Genomic DNA, 25,371 nt, shown 5'->3' with positions numbered 1-25,371 from the left:
TTACCAGCTGAGCCACCAGGGAAGCCCAAGAAAACTGGAGTGGATAGCCTATCCCTTCTCCAGGGGATCTTTCTGACCCAGTAATCAAACCAGGGTCTCCTACATTGCAGGTGGATTCTTTAGCAGGGGAACTACCAGGGAAGCCCAAAAGGAGTGCATCAAGGCTGTATAGTGTCACCTTGCTTACTTAATTACTTTGCAGAGTACATCATGCAAAATGCTGGACTGGATGAAGCACAAGCTGGAATCAAGATTGCCAGGAGAAATATCAATAACCTCGGATAAGCAGATGACACCACCCTTATGGCAGAAAGCGAAGAAAAACTCAAGAGCTCTTGATGAAAGCGAAAGAGAAGAGTGAAAAAACTAGCTTAAAACTCAACATTCAAAAAGGTAAGATCATGGCATCTGGTCCCATCATTTCATGGCAAATAGATGGAGAAGCAATGGAAATAGTGACCGACTTTTTCTCAGGCTCCAAAATCACTGCAGATGCAGACTGCAGCCATGAAATTAAAAGACCCTTGTTCATTGGAAGAAAAGCTATGACCAACCTAGACAGCATATTAAAAAACCAGAGACATTATTTTGCCAATAAGGGTCCATATAGTCAAAGTTATGGTTTTTCCAGTAGTCATGTATGGATGTGAGAGTTGGACTATAAAGAGAGCTGAGTGCCAAAGAATTGTTGCTTTTGAGCTGTGGTGCTGGAGAAGACTCTTGAGAGTCCCTTGGACTGCAAGATCAAACTAGTCAATCCTAAAGGAAATCAGCCCTGAATATTCATTGGAAGGACTGATGTTGAAGCTGAAGCTCCAATACTTTGGCCACCTGATGTGAAGAACTGATTCATTGGCAAAAACTCTGACGCTGGGAGAGATTGAAGAAGACAGGAGAAGAGGGTGACAGAGGATGGCACCACCGACTTGATGGACATGAGCTTCTCTGGAAGCTCTGGGAGTTGGTGATGGGCAAGGAAGCCTGATGTGCTGCAGTCCATGGGGTCACAAAGAGTTGGACACAATTGAGCGACTGAACTGAACTGAATAATCCTATAAATAGAACAATTAGAGACCTCTGCATATTTGATGGTTAAAATTATTCAATTTTAAATGTAACATCCCCCATCTCCTGGATTGAAGACAAGATTCTTTACTGTCTGGGCCACCAAAGAAGCCCCCATTCATACTATTAACTAAAATATGGCTAAAGACTTAATTATAAAAAATGAAAAATAAATATTAAGAAAAAAAACAAGAGGTCCCCCAGTTATGTATCTGTGCAGGGGTGTGTAGAAAGATGTTGAATACAGAAATTGGGTGCTGGGGAGGGGAGAGTATCTGTAATAATGCACTGCAATACGTATAATTTTGTCTTGATTTCCTTCATTTTTTTTGTTTTTTTGTATTATTAACTTTGCCCTTCCCTCCTTCCCCAATACTCACTATTTTGATGGAACGCAGCACATGGCTTTTGCCTGTTTTTGAACATATTACAAGCCAAACATGAGTAGTTCTTTCCATTCCTTGGTCTCCATTCCTTAACATCAACCCCTCCAATAACCTTCACCCTCCCCCTACCTCCCGTGATCTTGCATCTTGAATAATCACTCCACCTCCGACATCTTGTTTGCAATTATTCTGCTTTCTGAGCATTCACTTCCCATGATGGAGCTCTCGGTCCAGAACTGCCTTGCCAGTGTCCCTGTGAAAACACCAGGTTCTCACAGCCCCCTTCTCCCTTATACCCCATCTCTCCCAGCTCGTCCTAGATTCAGTGCTCATCAAACACCATCAGTTCTTTGCCCCCCTCTTTCCAATGTTCTCACTGAGTGAAAACAAATCAACTTAAGCCCAACTCTGTTTACCTGCACCTGCCCTGGAGCTGAGAGTGCCTGTGAAAGTGCACACCGTGCTGACCTCTCACCCTGGAAACTCAAGTCTTCAGATCTCACTTCCCTGAAATTGGGAACCGCAGTGCTTCCAGTAAATTCCATTTCCTGTTTCAAAAACAATGCTTCCCCACTCTCTGTTCTCCCTTCAGGCATCCCACATGCCTTCTCTTGTTCCATTCTCAGCCCATGACCTGGCCTCACAGTTCACAGGGAAAACCACAGTTTCTTCATCTGCTCACCATCAAATCTTCAACTCACCGCTGTTTGTAGTCACAGCCTCTGCCATCTCTCTTGGTGCAACATCCCCTTTCCATGGGTGTGGCGTGTCACTCCTCACCAGTGCCTCACTTATGCCCTGGATCTCACCCCCTCCTGCCTCCTCAAAAGCCCTCCTCTGGCAACTCTCTCCTCTATCAGTTGCACCACCAGCTTCTCCTACATGAGACATACACTTCCAGGATCCACATATACCTCAATATCAGCCAGCTTAAAAAAAAATAACTCTGATTGTCCATCTCCCTCCAACTGCCACGCTTCTTCTTATCTCTTCTTCTTCATCAAATTGTCTATAGGGACTGCCTCTGCTTCCTTGCTTCCTGATTTCCTTTCACCTTCTTCAACCAAGTGCTGAAATCCCACTCCACTACTAAAATTATTCCTGTCAAAGTTACAAGAGATCTCCATGTGGCCAAATCAATGGTTTCCTTCTGTCTTCATCCTACGGCTCTTAACAGAGTCCAACTCAGCTGACCACTCTCCTTCCTGAACATTTGACTTGCCTGGCTTCCAGGATAACTCACAGTTACTTTTCTTTTCAAGCCTCAGCCTCAGTCTTCTTTCACTCCTATTCCTCTCTTGGTTTCTCAGTGTTAAGGTGCCCCCAAGACCATGGCCCTAGGATCCTTTAATTTTCCTTTCCACATCCTTAGAAATGTCCAGCTTTGGGCAGGGATCATCTATACACAAATGACCCTTACATTTCTCTTACTTCAGTCATGATCTCTTTCCTGAGTTTCCCACTCATATAATACAGTGCCGCTTCAAAATAGCACCATGATTTCAAGTAGGAAACTCCAGTCCTGGAACACCCCCATTGTGTGCACTGAAAGATATCTTTTCTGATTGGAAATGTACCCCTTCTTATTATCAGGGTCCTATGAGAATATCAGTTCTTAATTATTTTGATATCATTCCTGACATCTCAAATTGAACATGTCCAAAACCAGACTCTATCCTCCAAACTGTTCCTCCTTCAGTCTCCCCATCTCAGTGAAATGGCACACCACAACCCTGTTGTTCAGCCCAAAGCCCTGCTCACTCTCATGCCTCCTGCCTCCCTGTTCTCTCTATTGCTACCCATATACAATGTGTCACCAAATTCTGTTGACTCTACTTCCAAACTCTGTCCTCAATCCATCCATTTCTCCCCAACTCCCTAGCTATCACCCTATTTCCCATCACTACCATCTCTCACCTAGACCACTGCAGCAGCATCTCCAAGATCCTTCTCACTGCATTCAAATTAAAATCTAAATCTCTTATTGCAACTTAAAATTGCAACATGATCTGAGCTCTGCCCTCCTTTGAATTAATTCTACACCTCTCTCCCTCTCTCTCTCTCTCTCTCTCTCTCTCTCTCTCTCTCTCTCTCTCTCTCTCTCTCTCTCTCTCTCTCTGTCTGTCTTTCTCCTGTACTCATTTCCCTCCAGACATAATGGTTGCATTTTCAATGCTTCATTTTGTTTGGAAAAGTCTGAGCAAGTCTGAATTTTCCCCTGAAAGTGACTTGATATTTGTTGCTGTTACTATTATTGCCTGAAACATAGAGGAGTGTTTCTTCCTCTTTGAGGTCTCCTAAAATTAGGACATATTCCAGAGTCAATAAATCCATACTGATTTTATCTGGAATATACTACACCCTTTCAGTCTGTGGGCTCAAACTTTCCTTGATTTCAGGAAAGGTCTCTTAAATTATATCCCAGATGGTTCTCCATTCTTTCTTCTCTTCTTTGGAGAGAGAGACTACACACACACTGTATTTCCTTTTGCTTCTATATCAATGATTTTCTATTTATTTATTTGGCTGTGTCAGACCTTAGTTGCAGCATATGGGATCTTTCATTATGGAACACATACTCTCCAGTTGTGGCATGCAGGCTCTGGAAAGCACTGGCTCAGTAGTTGCAGCTCTCAAGCTTAGCTGCTCCAAGGCATGTGGGATCTTAGTTCCCCCACCAGGGACTGAACCTTTGTCCCCCCTGCATTGCAAGGCAGACTCTTAAACACTGGGCCACCAGAGAAATCTCAAAGATATTCTCTTTGTTGTCTTTATTTTTATTCAGCCTGCCTTTTGAAGATCTCTTCCTGCTGCTGCTCTGTTTTTTAGTATCCTTTATCCTTTTCCTGTAGTTATGACTTCACCTCTTGTGGTGTTTTCATTTTTTTTTTTCTTCCTCTTCTTTTTTGAGCACCACCAACTCATTTTCAATCATCCTTTGTTGTCTTCTTATTTCATCCTTGAGTCTGTGTTCCTGCTGTAAGCTCCTGATTCATAGGGGCTGTGTCTATCCTCCAATTTTTTGAACCAAGAGACAACTGCATGATTTTCCTCTGATTCACAGCAACATTACTTCACTGTGTGCTCTTCATCTTCCTTTTGTGTATCATATATCTTCCATTCCTCCCTCCCTGCCTCCATCTCTCTCTCTGTGTGACTTGTAATTAACCCTCTTCAGGTCTCAAAGACCTAAAAAGCCAATATCTTCCACAGTGGCCCCTCTTCTGAGCCACATTTACAGTCAGCTGGCTGCAGAGAAGGCAGTTCTCCAAGCTTCCTTCCACAGCGCCAGTCCTTGCCTTCTGTGAGTCAGATAACTTTCCATTGTTCCTGAAGCCCTTGCACATACCCCATCTTACTCCAGACAGGGGTCAGGGGGTTGGCCATGAGATCAGGATGTTCACTGGGTACAGTGGGCTCTGACAGTGCAGCTTGCACTCTACCCACCATGCCTTGTTGCTCGGATCTACCTGCCCCATGTCACTTCCTGGACACATGTCTGACCAACAGCACGCATCATCTCCAGGATTCACACCCCAGGCGTCATATCCTGAACCTGCAGATCTCATTACTTCCTGGATGCATATGTATCACATCACGTCCAACACCACCTGTCAGATCTGCAAGTCACACGTCACTTTCAGGATCCCACATCTGCCGTCATATCCTGAATCCGCAGGTCACATGTTATCTCATGGATCCATACATGTCGAGTCCTTTCCCGGATCACCATGTCCCATGCCGTCAGTCAGGTCATCACGTCCCACATTGTATCCTGAATCCTCACATGTCCTCTAATCTCCTGCATCCACACATCCCATGTTCTCCTTCCGGGGGGTGGTCTTCATCTGCAGCCCATAAGGAGGCATCTTGTCCTTCAATCCAGCAGGTGCTGCGTTTCCATCAAAGAACAACTGGGAATAGAGGGGCCCACACTTGGAACCTGACCATACCACCCACAATCAGAGACATTTTAAGATCCTTATGCTGATAACAGACCCAATTTCACTAGGTAAGAGTTTTCACTGTGAAATGTAAGCTCCATGGGACCTCCTGCTCAGACCCTTAGAGACACTCTTCTGCGACCTGGTGTCTGACACTTACTCCCTTACAGGATATGACTCTGGCCAGATCCAGTGGACTTGGTAATACCCTGACCCTTCACAAGGCCATTTGTGCTATAAGAATGGTGAGAGGTGGGATGAATGAGCCAAATCAGTGCAAGCCACTGAACAACAGCAACATGCACAGTCAACAAAGAATCAGCTGTGTATCACTCACACAATGTCCAAAATGTAAGCTTCTGATTGAAGTCACGTCTCCTCCAAGGGAATTCTCAGGACCCAGGGACCACGGCTGCCCAAGACCCCTCACTCCGCACTGGGGCGGAGCTCTGATTCCCATCCATTCCCTTTGGTCCATGCTTCTCCCTGGGTGGGGTCCTCATGTTCCAGTGGTTCTGTCCTGGAGTCTGTTGCCCACACAGGGTCCAGAAAGCCTGGAGAGCAAGAAGCTGCACTGTTTCCTTGTAAGGATATAAGGATGAGGCCTCAACTTCCTTGTGATCTCCCGATTTACCAGGAGCTCAGGCAGACAAGAGAGGACATGAGAAGAGCCGGTGTTCAGCTCCTGCACTGTGGAGGCCAGGCTCCTACCCTGCTCTGTTAACTGTCCACATTGCCTAACCTGACCAGTTTGAGCCCTGAGCCCCTGGGGGCTCACCTAAATGGTTCAGAGTGTGCATGTGACTCATATGGGTCCAATCAGAATAAGGCCCTTTCCTGCAGGATCTCAGCCTGGGGGGATGTGAGCTGGAGATGGAGCAACCTGCTGAGAGAGGCCCATTATATAAAGTAATAGAGGGCTGTCATTGCATGAGCTAGTGGCAGGGGGGTGGTGGTTGCCATTATAAAAACTAATATAGGAGTTGGTGTTACATAAACTGGCATAGGAAGAACTGTTGCATAAATGGATACAGAGACTGCCATTATATAAACTAACGCAGGGCTGTCATTACATAAACTAATAAAGGGGCTGTCCTTATATAAACTAATACAGAGGTACCCTCAGGGAGGACCTGCCATTATAAAAACTAAGGCAGAAGAAACAAAGCCACCAATCAAGTGAGAAAACTAGATCTTCATTTATCATTTGAGGCCCTGGACCTAAGTTTTCCTGATTCTGTTCATGCTGTTGAGTTAGGTAAGTCATAAATCTCCTATCTTCTTTAATGTGGCTTGAATTGAGTTTTCTGTCTCTTGCATATGAAGAAACCTGGAATGATACCTTCCGAAATCATCCAGGCAAAACCTCTATGAATCCATGTTTTCCCAGTAACCCCCTGACTAGGCCAGCTGACAGTCCAGAGGAAAGCAAGATGGGAGATTTGGTCCCAGGACTTGTGGCTTTAGAGCCTTTGCCAGGTTGACCGTGTGTCTTTATGAGGAGATGCTTAGCCCTTGGCAGCTCTTGGAATCAGTCCTGAGCTGAGCTCAGCTTTGGGTTCTGTGATGAGTGCAAACTATCTCACTTAATGCACAAAAGCAGGATGTGCTAGGAGGGTTCCTACTGAAATCTGCTGGGGTTCAATCATGTTTCTCTGCAGAAGCATCCTTCCTGCAGCAGAGCATGGGTTAGAGGTTATTACTAACCCTGCACAGGGGTGGGTGAGACTGGGTCACAGGCTATCCAAGCTTACAGAGTCTTCCCCAGCAAACACAATCACTGTTAGGGAAATTGCCTGGGAGGATTAGGCTGGGATCTCCAGACACCTTGATGAGCTGAGATTCAACTTGAGAATGATCAATACTCCCTTGGCGACAAAGTTGTAAACTCTCCTGAGCATCAGGGCCACCTATTCATGGGCTCTTGGTGTTTCTCCCAAGTTTTGCCCTGAAGCTGCATGGATTGGTCTCTCCATTTCCACCGCCCTGGCAGTGCTTCTCCAGCAGCACAAGCATGAAACCCAGCAGCATTAGGAGCAGCCAGCCCATTTTCAAGGGGGGAGGTTTGTATTCCATCCAAGTAGGTGGCTGATGTCCAGGGCCTGAGATTGGCTCACACCTAGAGATCTAGCCGGGTTAATGATAAGGGAATGAATTAGCTGGATGTCTGAATTGGTACCCCAGTTAGTTATTGGGAAATAATCCCAAGAAATGTTGGCAGGCTGAGGTTGGATAATGCTTAGAAACTCAGACTAGTTATCCTTGACCCAACCTGGCAAATACTTGAAGATGAAGCTTCTCACCTGAATATCTTCTTGTGAGCAGCTGGGCTAGAGTCTGGAGTCTTATCCTGCTTTGTAATCAGGCACCCAGCCTGGTTAGTAACAGAGGATGAAATCTGGTTAATGCCTGTTCACACAGCTTGGTTGATGTCTACAAACTTGACCTAATGTGTCCCAAGGAAGAAGAGCTAGAGCGTGAACTGTCATCTGCACTTGAAAAGCAGACCAACAGTTCTGGAACACCTACTCCAAATGCCTCTGAAATGCAAACACAATCTGGTTGGAGTGAACACCAAAGATCTTGATCTGGTCTGAAGGGCTTTTCCCCCTCTGTGCCTGGAACCCATTCATCATCCACATCAGTACACATGCAACATCCCATATCTTCCCTGATTTTAATTGGCCTCTCAAGATGCTCTGAGGTCTCACAGAGGCAGATACTTGAGGTAGGGGAATCAGCACTGGTTAAACTGATGAAAAGGGACATGGAGCTGGAAGTGTGAAACAATTCTGAAAGAGCTCTGTCTACAGTGATGCTCCACAAGTGCACGTCACTGGAGTAAACTGAAATGTTGCAGAGAGGAACAAGTGCTTGTCTTGGAGGGACCATGAAATGAGAAGCCACTGTGTCATGATGTTCCCAAGGAAAACTGGGAGCCATATGGGTGACCCACTGCGCTTCTGAGGTCATAGCTGAAGTGATAATTCTGTAGGAGATAGAACATGACTTCTTATTAGAATAGAAGCAGTCACTCATGTCCCTTTCATCTTTCAAAATATTGATTGAATGATGCCAAAAGCCCAGTACACTGTTGAGCAGTAGCCTCTATAAAAGCAGCTCTGTGACAGCTTCCCCAGCCTCTTCCCTCACTCTATTATAACAAAACAACAGAGGTAAAAGATGTTCTTTTCACCTAAGGACTGGTGACGCAACCAGGTAAAGTATTCTCAGCCATCCTGCAGCATCTATAAGGATGTCATAGCCACTGCCTTAGATTTGACTGTCCATCCAAATTTTATTGTCCAACCAGCCTTTCAATAAATGTTGCTGAGCACTTACTATATACCAGGCCCTGGGCTAGGTATGGCCCTTCAGAAATTACAGCTTAATAAGGAGATTGAGATTGTATTCTCAATAGGGAGACAGTCATGGAAATAAACTAAATTGTCAGATCTCTTGGTTTCAGGCAACCGAAGCACAATTTCACATGCCAGAGGTCAAGAGGGCATTTGTTGATCAAGGACAATGAGGAAGGGTTCTGAGCTAGGTATTCTCTGTGTCTTAAGAATTCCACCCTTCACTCTTTCCTGACCTGATCTATCTAGAAAAACTGGTCCCAACTCTGCCTTAAAGCACTTCTTCACCTTCAGGTTGGGTTCAGTGGCAGGAGATTGGAGGGTGGCAGGAGAGAAAAGCAGGGGTATTCTGCTTCTGTCCTGCTTGCCTGCGGCTCTGGCAGAGGCTGTATTTCTCTAAGGCCACAGACCCTACATAGATGCTTTCTCCAGGCAACAGCTGTCCCTGGCTTCCAGAAACATTGCTTTCTCACTTGTCATTCAGATGATCCCAGGGGTAGACTTCCCACTCTTACTAGCCCCTGAAGTGTGAAGGAACAGAATAAATACGTATAAACATAGAGGAAAAAGAAGGTACTTAACCAAGGCAGTCTATAGATTCAGTGCCATTCCTATCAAAATGCAACTGGTATTTTTCATAGAAATGGAATAAATAATTTTAAATTTTATATGGAAACAAAAAAGACTCCACGATGGCCAAAACAATCTTAATAAAAAACAGAGCTGAAAGAATCATGCTCCTTGACTTTAGACTATATTACAAAGCTATAATAATCAACACAGTAATGTACCACAGTACTGGTATAAAACCAGACAATAGGATAGAAAGCCCAGAAATAAAGTCATGCACTTATGGTCAATTAATCTATGACAAAAGAGGCAAGAAAATACAGTGGAGAGAAGACAGTCCCTTTAATAAGTGGTGCTGGGAAAACCAGAGAGCTACATGTAAAAGAATGAAATTAGAACATCCTATAACACCATACACAAAAATAAACTCAAAATGGGTAAAAGTCCTAAATGTAAAACCAATACGCTAAAACTTCTACTGGAAAACAATATAGATAGAAGAGTCTTTGACATAAATCACAGTACTTTTGATCCATCTTTTAAAGGAAATAAAAGCAAAAATAAGTAAGTGGAACCTAATTAAACTTAGACGCTCTTGCGCAGCAAAGGAAACTATATACAAAACAAAAAGGTAATCTATTGAATGGGAGAAAATATTTGCAAATGATAGGATTGGTGAGGTATTAATATCCAACATATATAAACAACTCATACAACTCAACACTGAAGAAAACTCAATTTAAAAATCAGCAGAACACATGAATAAACATTTTAGCAAAGAGGAAATGCAGATGGTCAACAGGCACATGAGAAGATGCTCAACATCACTAATCATCAGAGATATGCAAGTCAAAACCACAAAGAGATATCACTTCACACCAGTCAGAGTGCTATCATCAAAAAGAACACAAATATTGGCAAGGATGTGAAGAAAAGAACCCTTGTACACTGTTGGTGGGAATATAAATTGGTGCAGCCACTGTGATTTAGTTGTTAAGTCGTGTCTGACTTTTGTGACCTCATGAACTGTACCTACCAGGCTCCTCTGACCATGGAACATCCCAAGCAAGAATACTGGAGTGGGTTGCCATTTCTTTCTTCAGATGATCTTCCAGAACCAGGGATCAAACTCATGTCTCCTGTATTGCACACAGTCCCCTGCACTGTAGGCAGATTCTTTACTGCTGAGCCACCAGGTTTGTAGGTTTCTCAAAAAACTAAAAACAGACCCAGAAATTCCATTCCTGGATAAATACATACACCCACAAAAAAAAAAAACAGTAATTGGAAAAGACACATGCATTGAGGTGTTTGTAACACTGTTTAGAATAGCCAGGATATGGAAGCACCTAACTATCCATTAATGAAGGACTGGATAAAGATGTGGTTCATATATACAATGCAATATTAGCAACGAAAAGGTACAAAATTGTGTCATTTGCAGAGATGGAGATGGACCTAGAGACTGTCATACAGAGTGAAGTCAGAAAGAGAAAAACAAATATTGTATATTAATGCATATATGTGGAATCTAGAAAATGATAAAGATGATCTTACTTGCAAGGCAGAAGAGACACAGACAAAGAGAACAGATGTATGGATACCAAAGGGGAAGTTGGGCATTGGATGAATTGGGAGATTGATGTATATACACAATTCTGTATAAAATAGATAACTAATGCAAACCTACTGTGTAGCAGTGGTCATGTATGGATGTGAGAGTTGGACTTTGAAGAAAGCTGAGCACTGAAGAATTGATGCTTTTGAACTGTGGTGCTGGAGAAGACTCGAGAGTCCCTTGGACTGCAAGGAGATCCAACCAGTCCATTCTGAAGGAGATCAGCCCTGGGATTTCCTTGGAGGGAATGATGCTGAAGCTAAAACTCCAGTACTTTGGCCACCTCATGCGAAGAGCTGACTCATTGGAAAAGACTCTGACGCTGGGAGGGACTGGGGGCAGGAGGAGAAGGGGACGACTGAGGATGAGATGGCTGGATGGTATCACTGACTTGATGGGCGTGAGTCTGAGTGAACTCCAGGAGTTGGTGATGGACAGGGAGGCCTGGCATGCTGCGATTCATGGGGTCACAAAGAGTCGGATATGACTGACCAACTGAAATGAACTGAACTGAACTGAACTGTGTAGCACAGGGAACTCTACACAGTGCTCTGTGGTGACCTATATGGGAAAGAAATCCAAAGAGGAGACATGTGTATACATATGGCTGATTCACTTACTGTACAGCAGAAACTGACATAACAATGTAAAGCAACTATACTCCAATTTAAAAAAAGTATCCCTGTGTTTTTAATTTCTAGATCATCATCCCAGATTTGGGCACAGGTGTCTATGTATCAGTCTTCCTGGAGCCCTTTCAGGAGCTGTCTCTCAAAGACAGATTCAGGTGTCTGCAGCATAAATGTCAATGCTCTTTCAGAAAGATGAGGTGGATGGCTGAGTACTGAAAATACATTATTGCATTCCTGGACTGTATTGTTGAGACACGTTTATCTGACACTCAGGTGGACAACTGTTACTAGAAATGAAAGGCAAGTTAGAGGCTACTGTCCCCTAAAATCACCCACAAAAATAGATTTGACCTTCCACAGTAGTGAGCATTGACTTGTGAGTGTACAAATATGAGGAATGTTCATTTTTAAATGTCTCTGCAAGACCGGAGTTGACTAGTTCGGCATCCCAATACTCCTTTCTAATGGTGCTTCCCTGCATGGAGCCTGGGTCTGGTGCATGTTGAGACGAGGGGTCTCATGTCTTGATGATTAGAACTCTGTAAGCATTTGGACACAGAATCCTGTCTTCCCCACAAGAAGCTTCACCAGGTGGTGTCAGAGATCATGGAAGTGAAGGACTTTTCCAGGAAACAATGTCTTTAGATTGGCATTGACAGAAAAGACAGTTGGCACATGGATTTTATGAAATGCATTAAATGGCTTGTCATTGTGACAAATAAAAGTAATGACCGTTAAAGAAAGTGGAGCAGCACAAAAACTACTTAAAATATCATCAAGCATTCCTCATGGACCCTCCTGGCTGCCATGGCATGAATGTTTTATTAAATAAAAAGCAGTTTGCATCTCCCTTCTCTATGGAGCTGGCTGTTGCCTTTTTGTTTTGAAATTTTAAATCTGTATCATCCAATTATTTATGGATCTCATGGACCTGTAATTTTGCTTGTTTGAAATCATCTGAGTGTGCTTCCTAATCTTGTTGGGGATCACTGTACCCAGCTGAACCGACTCTCTCAAATTTACTCTCATTTACCTCGAATTATTTAGTTATAAAAGGAAAGCGCTCTCAAGGCTTGGAAACATCCTCTGGGCTGACCTCTGTGACAGTGACTGGCCCCAAAGTTCATTCACGTGCTTTGTGCAGGAATGGTAGCGCCCTCCACGTTCAGCTAGATGCTGGTTCTTCCAGGATAGACTATAGTTCCCAGCCTCCCTTGCAGCAAGGTATGGTCGAGTGACCAAGTTGTAGCAAATGAAATTAAAGAGGAAATTACAGGTACTACTTCCGGTTTGCCTCTAACCTGTTTGCTGACCCCCTAACTCCCACCACCACCATCCCTAATCCCCCACCTCCCACCATCCTCTCTTTTTCCCGAGAGGGAAGTGGGCGCGTGTGTTGCCATCTTGGCTCTTGAGGAGGACAGGGATCTACCAGGGCTGGTGGAGCTGGAGCCTTAGATGGTGGGGTCAGTGCACAGAGTTCCACATAACAGGCCACAGCTTGTAGATAATAGAAATTCCCCGTTTTGTTTAAGCCACTGTTATTCGTGCACCTGCTCACATGCTGAAGCACGCAGACTCCTCTGAGCCCCTTGTTTTCCATCTTTACTTTCTTCTTTCCTTATGAAGTAAAAGCATCGGATAATAATGGTGGACATTTACAGAACACAGTCTGTCGCCCCCTAGTGGTAATTAAATGTCCTGTGAATGACCTCATTGATCCTGCCAGCGGTTCTGTGGGGTAGGTGATGAACCTACCATCCCCCTCCTATAGATGTGGAAAACAGGGCACAAAGACCCCCAGTAAAGCACAGGGCCCGTAAGGGGGCAGGGCGTGAGCCCGAGTGGTCTGGCTCCAGAGTCCCCTGACTTTCTGCACAGGGAAATCCTGTCACTGTCCCATGTAAATGCAGAGGGAGCTGGTATCTGACCTCTGCTGTGGTGTGTGTCTTTCGTAAAATAGGCCCTCAACCCTCCCCGATGATATTTCCAGAGGGTTTCTCTTGATCACTGCCCGCCCCAGTCCACCCACCCCTTGTACAGCATGTGTACATCTGTACACACGTGTATGTGTACATCTAAGGGTCCATCTGAGTAGCTGAGAGACCCACAGCTACTTACGCAGGGAGTGGGGAGCCTGGCCACAGGGCCCTCCCTAGCTCATACCCACCACCTCCCACTGCCCAGGGTGAGGAATGGGGGCTAGGACAATGTTTAGCACCCAACTGGGGCCCTGGAAGTGACTCAGGCAGCTTCTTTCTCCTTTTTGCCATTTTCTCTTCTCTCCCCCAAACCCCACTGTGCTGTCCCTCCTTAAGGGGAGCAAAGGAAGAGGCCCCTCAACCCCAGGCTCCCAGCCAAGGCGTTCAAGAGAACCCAAGATGAAGTGAAGTGAAAGTCGCTCAGTCGTGTCCGACTCTTTGCGACCCCATGGACTATATGGTCCATGGAAATCTCCAGGCTAGAATACCGGAGTAGGTAGCTGTTCCCTTCTCCAGGGGATCTTCCCAACCCAGGTCTCCCACATTGCAGGCCGATCCTTTACCAGCTAAGCTGCTAGGGAAGCCCTAGATAGACACCAAGAATGGACTAGAAGCCCAGTCAGACTGATGGAAAATTGTGCAAATTGCAGTCACAGGGGCTAAGGGGATGAGTCTTAACCCACATATGATGCCATTGTAGTGTTCCTAAGGTCTACAGGCATTTCCTCCAGAGTAAGGGGCAGGGGCCCCAGCAGGATCTGCTAAGTAGGGGAGGATGTATCCTCACTGTCCCAACAAACCTGCCCTCAGCCTCCACAGGGACTTGGGGAAACTTCTCTGGGGTTCTCCCTCTTCACTCAAGTTAATGGTCCTCCCCTGGGCAGTGACCCTGTAGTCTTTCAGCAGCTGGAAACAGCAGTTGCTCTGGATTCACTAAAGAGAAGTTATGTTCCTGGAGCTTCCATATGGGCTCTGTGTCCAGAAGGTCATGAGGGGGTACTTGTCCAGGGAGCTGGGATTCTGGGCTAGACTCACTCTGTCACAATGAAATCAGTTCAGTTCAGTTCAGCTCAGTCGCTCAGTCGTGTCCGACTTTTTGCAGCCCCACAAACTACAGCACGCCAGGCTTCCCTGTCCACCCCCAACTCCTGGAGCCTACTCAAACTCATGTCCATCATGTTGGTGATGCCATCCAACCATCTCATTCTCTGTCTTCCCCTTCTCCTCCTGCCTTCAATCTTTCCCAGCATCAGGGTCTTTTCCAATGAGTCAGTTCTTTGCATCAAGTGGCCAAAGTATTTCAGTTTCAGCTTCAGCATCAGTCTTTCCAATGAATATTCAGGACTGATGTCTTTTAGGATGGACTGGTTGGATCTCCTTGCAGTCCAAGGGACTCTCAAGAGTCTTCTCCTACACCACAGTTCAAAAGCATCAATTCTTTGGCACACAGCTTTCTTGATAGTCCGACTCTCACATCCATACATGACTACTGGAAAAACCATAGCTTTGATGAGACAGACTTTTGTTGGCAAAGTAACATCTCTACTTTTTCATATGCTGTCTAGGTTAGTCATAGCTTTTCTTCCAAGGATCACGTGTCTTTTAATTTTATGGCTGCAGTCACCATCTGCAGTGATTTTGGAGCCCCCCAAAATAAAGTCTCTCACTGTTTCTATTGTTTCCCCATATATTTGCCATGAAGTGATGGGACCAGATGCCATGATCTTGCTTTTCTGAACGTTGAATTTTAAGCCAGCTTTTTCACTCTCCTTTTCACTTTCATCAAGAGGCTCTTTAGTTCTTCGCTTTCTGCCATAAGGGTGGTGTCATCTGCATATCTGAGGTTATTGATATTTCTCCTGGCAATCTTGATCCCAGCTTGTGCTTCATTCAGCCCAGTGTTTCTCCTGATGTACTCTGCATAAGTTAAATAAGCATGGTGACAGTATACAGCCTTGAGGTACTCCTTTCCCGATTTGGAACCAGTCTGTTTTTCCATGTCCAGTTCCTACTGTTGCTTCCTGACCTGCATACAGATTTCTCAGGAGGCAGGTCAAGTGGTCTGGTATTCCCATCTCTTTAAGAATTTTCCAGTTTGTTGGCTTGGAATATAAAGTACATTAAGTATGGATCTCAGTCTATGATCTTAGGTGTGCTAGAAAATACCATTTAGGGCTGCCTTTCCATAAGGAATTCGCTGGTGGCTCAGACAGTAAAGAATCTGGCATCAATGCAGAAGACCCGGGTTCAGTTCCTGGATCGGAAAGATCCTCTAGAGGAGGGCATGGCAATCCACTCCAGTATTCTTGCCTGGAGAATCCCATGGACAAAGGAGCCTGGAAGGCTACAGTCCATGGGGGGTCACAAAAGAGTCAGACAGGACTGAGTGACTAACTCACTTTTGCATAACTGAAGCTCATTTCTTTTTGAGTCGCCCCTTTGTGTCTTTGGTGGAGATGTCAGTTCAGCCCATCGAGGATCCCCTTCCCCTTCTTCCCTGGTATTCTAAGTTCTGCAAAGGTGATGTGGGCAACTTTTTTTCTTGTTTGTATTCAAGATCTTTGGAATACATTCATATGTTTGGCAAATTTCCAGACATATAATTATGAGCTGAATTAGAACACTCAAGCCCCTTCCCATGCCCCTGCATCCAGGGTATGCCAGGGGCTGGGCAGTGGCAACAAAGGTGGCCGGGTCTGCATCTGGCCCCATCAGGTCATTGTTCCAGCCCTGACCTTTCATCCTCCCACCCATTCAGTGCTCATCCCAGGACCCTATACCTACACTCGCTTTCTGCCTGATCAGTTCAAATCACTATCTGAGATGCTGACTGGTGTGGGGTCACAAGATGCTGTGACATTCTGGAAGAGGAGCACAATGTCATCACAAAGTGATGACAAAGTAATGACATCACAGGGAGGTCAACACTCCCATGAGTCCCTCAGACTTTGGTCCTTGCAGGTCTCTGTGTTTCCTCCTCTTTCCCCAGGGCTTCTCCAAGGTCAGTCTCTGCCCCTTCCACGTGCTCCCAGGAGCCTGGGGCCTCCTGCTGCTCCCACCCCTTCCAAGGAGGCCTGGGGACCCCATGACCAGACTCATGACACTGTCTGGATGCTCCCTAAGCAGCATCTATTCCACATCAAAGTACCTTCTGAGCTGGGGCTTGGGGCTGGGGTGGGGGTTGGGGGGAATCAGCCCTGGTTCAGGTGCTGGGTCACCCCAGAGCAGTTTTCAGGGCTGGTAATTCCACAATGGGAAGGTCACTGATATCCCAGTGGCAGGATATTTTTGCCATGGGCCTCTCTTTTACCACCATGCTCCCACACCTGATCATTGTGCTGGAGGCTTTTGCTCCAGGGGAAGTCCTGTAGGAGAAACAGAGAACTAAGGAGTAATATTACTGTATATAAGAGATTTGTCTCAAGTACATCATCCTGCTGTAACACAGAGAACCTTGGGAGAATACCTTCAGAGACAGTTGCTTCTCAGCCCAGATAGGTCAAGATTACTCTGGGTTGGGGAAGAGAATAATCCAGAAAAAAGATGAGAGACACGAGAAGGGGCCTTGCACCCAACCTCCACAACATCAGCTCTGAAATGGAGAGTATCAGGCACCCCAGATAAATCACTCTGAACACAGAGGAGAAATGGATTTGCTTCCTGCCTGGGATACCGGAAGCAGTAACTGCACAGGACTCCCCACAGCCAGAGTGAGGGCACAGAGAGAGGAGGTGGCTGATGGGGCCTCAGGGCAAAGGGGACCCACGAGAAACCCTTTGGGTCCTCACATCCCTGTATGTGGAGGAGAACATGGTGCACCCATGTCCCTTATAAGATAAAGTCCTACAGCAAAGCAAGGGACGGGGCATGAGGAGAGCTGCGCTGAGGCAGGGGCTGTGACACCAGGCACACTGAGACAGTATTGTAGGAGCAGACCCCGGACAGGGATGAGAACCATCAGCAGGTATTAGCAAGGGAGGTGATGCTGGAGTCCCACCTCCAACCCATGTGAGCCCACTTAGAGGCACCCACGAGGAGAGGAAGAAAAATCCCCAACTGTCTAGCTGTCCCGCATGGATGCCATTCACCTGGAACTGAGTCTGCTGTTTTCTGCCATTAAGCAGAGTGAGGGCTCTAGAGAGAAACTATATTTAGTTATAAAAGAATCATGTTATTTTACACACTTGAGTTGATGTCTTAGAAATCTGTGCCAGCTGAGCGTGCTTTGGGAGAAATGGTTATATGCAATGTAACAAATGTCAAATTTGCTTTAGAGCCCTGGAGGAATGAAACCAATTGTGTTTTCTTTACCAAGAAGTAGGGTTTGCCCTGGGGCTGAGGAGGCTCTTCTGGGTCTGACATCATCTTGAACCTGGAGGGTGGGTTCAAAGAGGGAGGTTCAGTCACTTCAGGCTGGGCCAAGGGGCTGCTCACCCGAGTCCTGGGAGTGGCTGAGCTGGGAGGAGATGGGAGAAGCAGAGGACAGATGGCGAGACGAGGAGGGAGAGGGACAGCTGGGAGGAGGGGCGTCGAGTTGGGGAAAGCACAGGTGACGTCCTGACCCTTTCTTCAGCCTCCTCACTTGGGAGCAGCTGCCCTCCCCTCCATAGTCCTGTGAGGAGGGAGGAAACTTCAGACTGGAGGAGGAAAACCCAGCAGAGCTGCTCCACTAGACTCATGAAAGCGGTTATCCATCCATCGGTTCCTTCATGCCCTCGGGAGTTCCATCATCATCCTCTGTGTCCCTAACACTGCTGATAAATGGAGGTGGAGGATGACAAGGTTCTTGACCTCTTCAGAAACAGACAACAAACAAATAAAATTAGAAGAAAGCCAAGATGGTTTTAGATAGTGACAGCTGCTACAACAGGAATAAGAACAATGATGAGATGGAGGATAATGTGAGGATCACTTCCATGGGGTCAGGGGAGGTCTCTGTGAACTGATTTGTGTGCTGAGAATGGAAGGAGATAAGGAAGGAATCAGACATGTCAATGTATCAGGAAGAACATTCTTGACAGAATGAAGAGCAAATGAAAAGTTCTGTGAGACAGGTTAAAGTGTGGGGACTGATAAACGGAGTGAACTTGAATGCCATGAAACCGTGACCAGCGAGCACGTCTGTGTCCCCACTGACCCTCCACCGAGAGCTCAAAACTGAGCTGGGGGCCGGAATTGTGTCAGTGTCACATTCTCACTTAATGGGGCCACAAACACCTTCGTCCACTCGGTCTGTTACCACTAGTCTCTCCCCAGAAGGACAGGGAGTCCTGTGAACATGCAACAGTCTCCATTTGAGTGGGTTTAACTCAGAGCTCCATGGCAATTTCCATTCATTCTCTCTCCAAGGACATTTTCTGAAGCCTTTCCATCTGCTGAGCCAAAGAGATTGCTCAAGACCAGATGTGGAGAGCCCTTGGCCCAGGTAAGAAAGGGGCCCATTAGACAGGTGACCTGCAGCTCTGAGCTGGGAGTTGGGGCTTCAGGAGCACACCTGCCATTCAGCTTCTGCCTGAGAGCAGAGACAGCCTGAGGGACAATGGCGTCCCCATCCCCACTCAGGTTAGAGTTTACTTGCACTGGGAGAATTTGTATGCATTTTTCTTCTGTTCCTCAAATGGCCCAGCAAGGTGACTGGGATTGTATCTCATTGCCTGTGATGCTCTGACTTTGGAAATGCTTGTCCCCAAATCACTCTCTTTCTGCAGGGAAACATGAAGATCTCACTGTAAAATGCTTGGGTCGAGGAGAAACCAACTCCCAAGGTGTTATAAGAACCCAAGGCTTCCCTGGTGGCTCAGCAGTAAAGAACTGCCTGCAGTGCAAAAGCCTACAGGAGATGCGGGTTCAGTCCCTGGGTTGGGAAGTTCCCCTAGATGAGCGCATGGCAATCTACTTCAGTATTCTTGCCTGGAGAATCCCATGGACTGAGGAGCCTGGTGAGCTACAGTCCATGGTGTCACAAAGAGTCGGACATGACTAAAGCAATTTAGCAAGCATGCATAAGAACTCAAGGTGGGGAAGGTATGGTTTCCCAAAGCAAAATCAGGGTTTCTTTAGGAAGCAGAGGGAATAAATGACACTCCAAGCAATAGATATGTGATACAGGCCATTTGTGTCCACAGTGATCACAGCAGCTTCCACTTGACAGTGGCTGGAGGTTGACACAGGCCTGTGAGGCACATGAACTCACCCCTGGTGTCCTGATGACAGCCCCTTAAAAAGCAGCTCTGAACTCTGGTCCTACCTGGCCCGATGAGGCCTGTGCTGTGGGATATGTGACATGGAGCTGCCCCCATGCAGGGTGATCCCTTTGTTAAGCCACCGAAGATGAATTAAGGCACCAACGTGCCTGGAGGTGTCCTGGGGATACAAGAAGTCAGGAATTAATTCTGTCATGTCACCACCACTGTCAGGAGGACTCATTAAAGCTGAACAAGAATCAAAGGATGATTTGCCAGGAAGGAAATAAAGACCCTCATGACAAAGTGGGGGGCAGAGAAGGGCAGTGCACCGAGTCTCACTGCATCAACTCAAGCTGTAAATTAAACTGCAGTTGATGGGATGGGATCTGGGTCTGGGGAGGCATAGGCAGCAGTTTGGGGAGCTCCTCCTGGTGGTGGCCTGGAGCTGCTCCAGGCCTCTCCTTTTTTCCCAAGTTGTGACAGCTGTTTCATGAACTGTGCAGTATGAAAAAGTCAGCAGCAGCCTATAAAACATGTTTCCCTCGTTTCCCCTTTCTGTTGTCAAGAAGCTTCTGATATTCAATGTAGTTGCCTTCTCCCAACACAAAAACAATTGCTTCTTGGAATGGATTTTTGTTCCTCGGAACTGAGCTGTCACTGCCTGGCAGCATCTGGGATCAAAATATCTACAGTCATCGTTTCAGCGTTTGACTTCATGTCCCTGAAGACAGGTAGGTCGTGCTGTTTCTGAGCCGCCTTTGTCACTCTTGCCATCGTACACTGCGATCTTGTGTTGGGGACTCGTTTGGCAATGCCTGAGATGGCAGGAGCTGAAGCCGTCCCAACAAACGCCTTCCGCTGTTTGATGTATTGTAAGGAATTAAGGTTGCATCCTGCGTCAGTTCCAGCTTTTTGGTGTGGCTCCAAATCAGCCTCAGAAACTGTTTGCTGTGCACTTACATGATAGATAAGAAATGCCTCATTTATCTCCTGGATTGCCTGCATCAGAGTCTGATATTACATCTAAAAGAGATTTACCCAAAGAAGCTTTGCTCATTATTTTTTCTTTATATTCAAAACACACATCCAGTTTTCTTGCCTTTACATATCCTAAGACAGCAGTGGCAACATTTTATGGAGATCAGTAAGTCTTTTTCCCCTCTCCAAGGTCTTCTGGCAAAGAACCAAAAGCTGAGGATAGCTGAGCAGTGTTGTCAGGAAGCATCCTCATGGCCCCTTCATCTTCCTCTTCTGGCCCCATAGCACTTCTCAGGTGTTTGACCTCATGTTCTCACGCTCTGCTCTAAGATTCTAGGTCTTGCTGAACTGATTCCCAAACCTCTGGGAATGGACTTCCTTTACGTTTCTGCCAAAATGTATCAACTGGAGTTAAATCATACGACTTCCTGGTTTTGTCTCTAGGTCACGCTAGCACCAGCCAGGGACTTTTTCACTCCTGAAGATTCTTCCAGGTTAACTCTGTGTACATGGAAATCGTAGGACTGATATGCCCAAATATGATGTAGAGGAGTTCCCAGATCCACGTTTCTGTCAACAGGAGTGAAGAAGGCTTTGAAAGCTGAAGCTGCCAGCTCCCAGCGCATCACCTGTAGTGAAACCATTTTTGGCGTCTCTTAGATGTTCCGGAAACTTCTTATCTGTTTTCACTGCTCCCGTTTCCATTGCTATTCCTGCTAATTATCTGATTATAGGAATAGTACCCAGCATAACAGAAAAGCAGAAGAGGCTGTCAACATTCTGGTGCGTAACAGTTTTCATTTCCGCATTTGTGATTTCTGAACTGTTAATGGCACAATATGAAACATTTCCTCATTTTTGATTGCATCATCCAGGCGTATCATTTTTCAAAGTAATAAAATCGAGATACTGATCAAAAGCTAGCTACTTGGGTAACTGCGTAGCTGCTAATCCTACATTTGCAATATATTCCAGTTTACTCCTTGAAAGGGCAGAAATAAAGTTCAAATAAGCTGGTTCACACAGAGTTGATTTAAAAGAACTAGAGTAGTGGTTTATTATAAAAGGATACAACCAGGAACAGTCAGATGGAAGAGATGTGAGGTATGTGGAAGGGGGCGGAGCCCTCCCCAAGAAAGCATTTCCCCAAGTCTCCAGGTGTCCACCAACCCAGAAGCTTCCACCCACCTTTGTCACTTGCCTCCAGCTCAAACCTGCTCTTCTCCTTGGGCCAAGCCCTCCGACACTCCCCTCCCGCCTCTTCCCTCTTGCCCTGCAGAGACCTGCGCTTCCTCACCTCCACCTGCCTCCCCTCTGCTGGCTTCTCATCTGCACAGACACACACTCAAGAACCATCCATCCACACTGAAAATATCATTTCTCTGCCACACCAACTGTAGGCCACACTTCATTCTCCACTCACAGAGAAACTTCCAGGGAGACACGTGCAGCAGGAGAAGGTTTTCACGGCACATCTAAGGTACTTATTCTTCCGGTGTTCCTGTCACTGTGGCCACCCCACCCACTGTGGTGGGCTGCATTCAGAGGCTGAAGGGAGTATCACAGGGGTGCCCCATCCATGTGCCATCCTCCCCCTAATAGACCCCCCACCCTGTTTAGGAACAAACCCCATGGCGCATACTGAGAGTAAAATTACTTGCTATTTATCTGAAATTAGCATTAACTGGCTTCCCATATTTTATTTGCTAAATGTGACAATTCTACTTGGAATGACTTGGGTATGTCTTATCTCTCTGAAGTGTCAGCTATAAGTCTAAACAAGCACTTTGGACCCTAACTTGCATGTGTCTTTATAGAAGAGGTTTCTGTAATGTGAAGTATCACTTCCCAGCCAAGGGTCTTCCCCCAGCCTGGGGATTCCAATTGTCGACCCTGTGGTCTGTGGGGAGAGCAGGCAGTAACGGGGGCTCGCTGTCCTCTGTCCTCCAGCATGTGCCTGGGGAAATACTGACACGGGTCCATGTAGGAAACATAAGAGGATGTTCTCTGAGCTTGTGTGTGGCAGCTGGGAGTTGGAGGCTTCCTGGGGATGTGGGGGGAAAACGTGGTGGGCAACCACCCCCACCCCTGAGTACAATGCAGCTGAGAAAACCAATGGAATCACTGTGCACTTAGCAACATGAGCATCTGCTCAAAACATAATTATCTGTAACATGCTACAGTGTCATAAATAGAATGAAATACATAACACAATGCCGTCAGTGTTTATTTCAATATATAAGCCCATAAAAGAGCAGTGGGCATTTTGCAAGACCACATTCAAAAAAAAGATAGTCATTAAACACTGTTCAAGGATTTTCTTAAAAACAAAATCTTACAAAAGAGTCTCAATAAACACACAAATAAGGTAAAATTTCAATTAAAAAATTTTTAAGATACTAGTAAACACAGTTTTGGGGCTTCCTGGGTGGCTCAGTGGTAAAGAATCCACCTGCCATTCAGGAGATGCAAATTCAATCCCTGGGTTGGGAAGATCCCCAGGAAGAGGGCATGGCGACCCGCTGCAATATTCTTGCCTGGATAATCCCATGGACAGGGGAGCCTGGCGGGCTATGGTCCCTGGGGTCACAAAGAGTTGGACACGATTGAAGCAACTGAGCATGCACGCACGCAAACACAGTTTTATGATTCTGTAACAGCACGAGAGGAACGGGAATAAAAAGGTGAATAAAAAATTAATAAAACTAGATGGAATCCATGTGCAGATAAATGACATGTCATCTTTCTAGTGTGGTTAGTTCACCCCATTTGTCTTAAGGTCCAGAAAAGAAGGTGAAGACAGAAACAGTGAACGAGGGGCTGTGAGACCTATGGAGGCCCCTCCGAGAGGCCATCCCAGGTCTGCCTCCCACACCCCGTAAAGAACAACCTGCTCTCTTCCTCCACCAGTCACTGTGAATGGGGGAGCCCAGCTGTTGTACTATTTGCCAAAGGCAGACATTTTAAAAACATAATTCTCCTGGGATGAAATCATTAATTAAAATGGAAAATTCACATATTCTCAAAGCAAGTATAAATTAACTGGGAATTATTCACTCAGATCATTTTAGTCCGTGGATGAAAACGCTGAGATGTTAAAGCTGGTGCACAGACAAGACTCTTGACACTTCCTGAGATTCTCCTTGTGCTTGGATGTCTGTGTCCCGTCTAACAGCTGTTTTGATTGGATTTTTGTGATCTCTGCTCTGCTAGTGAGAGATAATGTACGTGCATTTCACAAAGATGGGAAGATTCAGGGGCCCTTCTCACCCAGACACGCACCCAGGGAGGAAGATGCCAGCAAACAAAGCCAAATTTTAAAAGCTTCCCATCTGTTTAGCTGTGAGTGATGAATGTTGATGGCAGGGAGAGGAGATCAGAAAACCCAGAGCCTCAAAGAAAAGAGAGTGCAATCATCCACATTCTATCATCAGGCAAATCACCTTTAGCATTAATGCTGTATCTTTTCCATTTTTAGAATTTTGTCTAAACTAAGGCACACATATAATGCACAATATATATTTAACCTCATTTATGCCTAAAAATGGGAGCATATTATAAAGGACATTTCCTGACCTACACCATCACTTGATACACTGCAGAGACCACTACACATGCATTACACAGATCTGCACAAGCATCTTATTCTGAGAGTGTTCATTGACACTATCCTGAAGTCCACTGGGCAGCTCTCTCTCTGGTCCCTCAGGATTCCCAGAGACTTTGATATCACACATGGAGATGAAATAAGTGTCCCTGGGTTGCACGTTTTCCCTTAGCACAACCTCCAGCAGTGGGTCTGCACTTTGCACACAGAACAAGTAAAACTGAGGCATGAGGTTTCTTAGCCAGAAAGCTGTGCAGAGGGGTGGATGAGAAAGGGAAGCTCCTGAGAGTCATAACATGCCAGGGAGAGAGCAGAGAAAATGGAGACCAAGAAAGAGAACTATATGGACATTTCTGAACTACTGCTAGGTTCCCCTGACCCAAGCATATATGCTCTGACACTAACCAGCACACTGTCCCCAGGGTAGACCACTGCCCAGGTCCCACACTGACTGATGGATAGAACAGACAAGGACAGATGCATATCGCACTTCAGAGGCTTTGGAACTGAATTGGACCACAGCCCATGCAACGAAGTCAGGGACTTGCTGCATGTACCTACCCAAGTCAACTGTCCACTAAAACAAACCTTCGCTGCAGAATTTAAACAAGATTCAGAGTCATATAATATATTTAAGCATCTCAGGTTACAATCTGAATTTAAATGCCATCAAGAACCAGCACCATCTCAATACCTTGCAAGAGGGAATTCCAATTAAGAGATGCCAACTCCAGGTGACACAGATATTGGAATTATCATACAAACTTTTGAAACAGCCATTATAACCGCTCCAAGAAGAAATATGAGCACTTTTTAAACAAATGGGAAGAAAGAGCTTTTCCAATGAGAAATGGAAGATTAAAAAAGAAGCAAATGAAAATTTAGAACTAAAAAATACAATAACCAAAAGACAAAAATACTATCCAGTCTCAGAGGCAGAATCAAGTTTATGGAGGAAAACATCGGTGCCTTGATAACAGATTAATAAAATTATCCATTCTAATAAACCAGAAGAATAATACTGAAAAACCTGAACAGAGATGAG

General features: G+C 45.7%; 1 pseudogene; it reads right to left on the bottom strand.

The window, feature by feature from the left end:
* LOC114118853 (sec1 family domain-containing protein 1-like) overlaps positions 1-21,724 on the bottom strand; it is a 32,465-nt pseudogene extending 10,741 nt beyond the window's left edge.
* Positions 21,725-25,371: the final 3,647 nt, after the last annotated feature.

The sequence above is a fragment of the Ovis aries genome, chromosome 17, assembly GCF_016772045.2.
Source record: "Ovis aries strain OAR_USU_Benz2616 breed Rambouillet chromosome 17, ARS-UI_Ramb_v3.0, whole genome shotgun sequence".
Classification (NCBI taxonomy): Eukaryota; Metazoa; Chordata; class Mammalia; order Artiodactyla; family Bovidae; genus Ovis; species Ovis aries.
The sequence above is the reverse complement of the archived record's forward strand: the minus strand, read 5'-3'. Positions and strand labels throughout refer to the sequence as shown.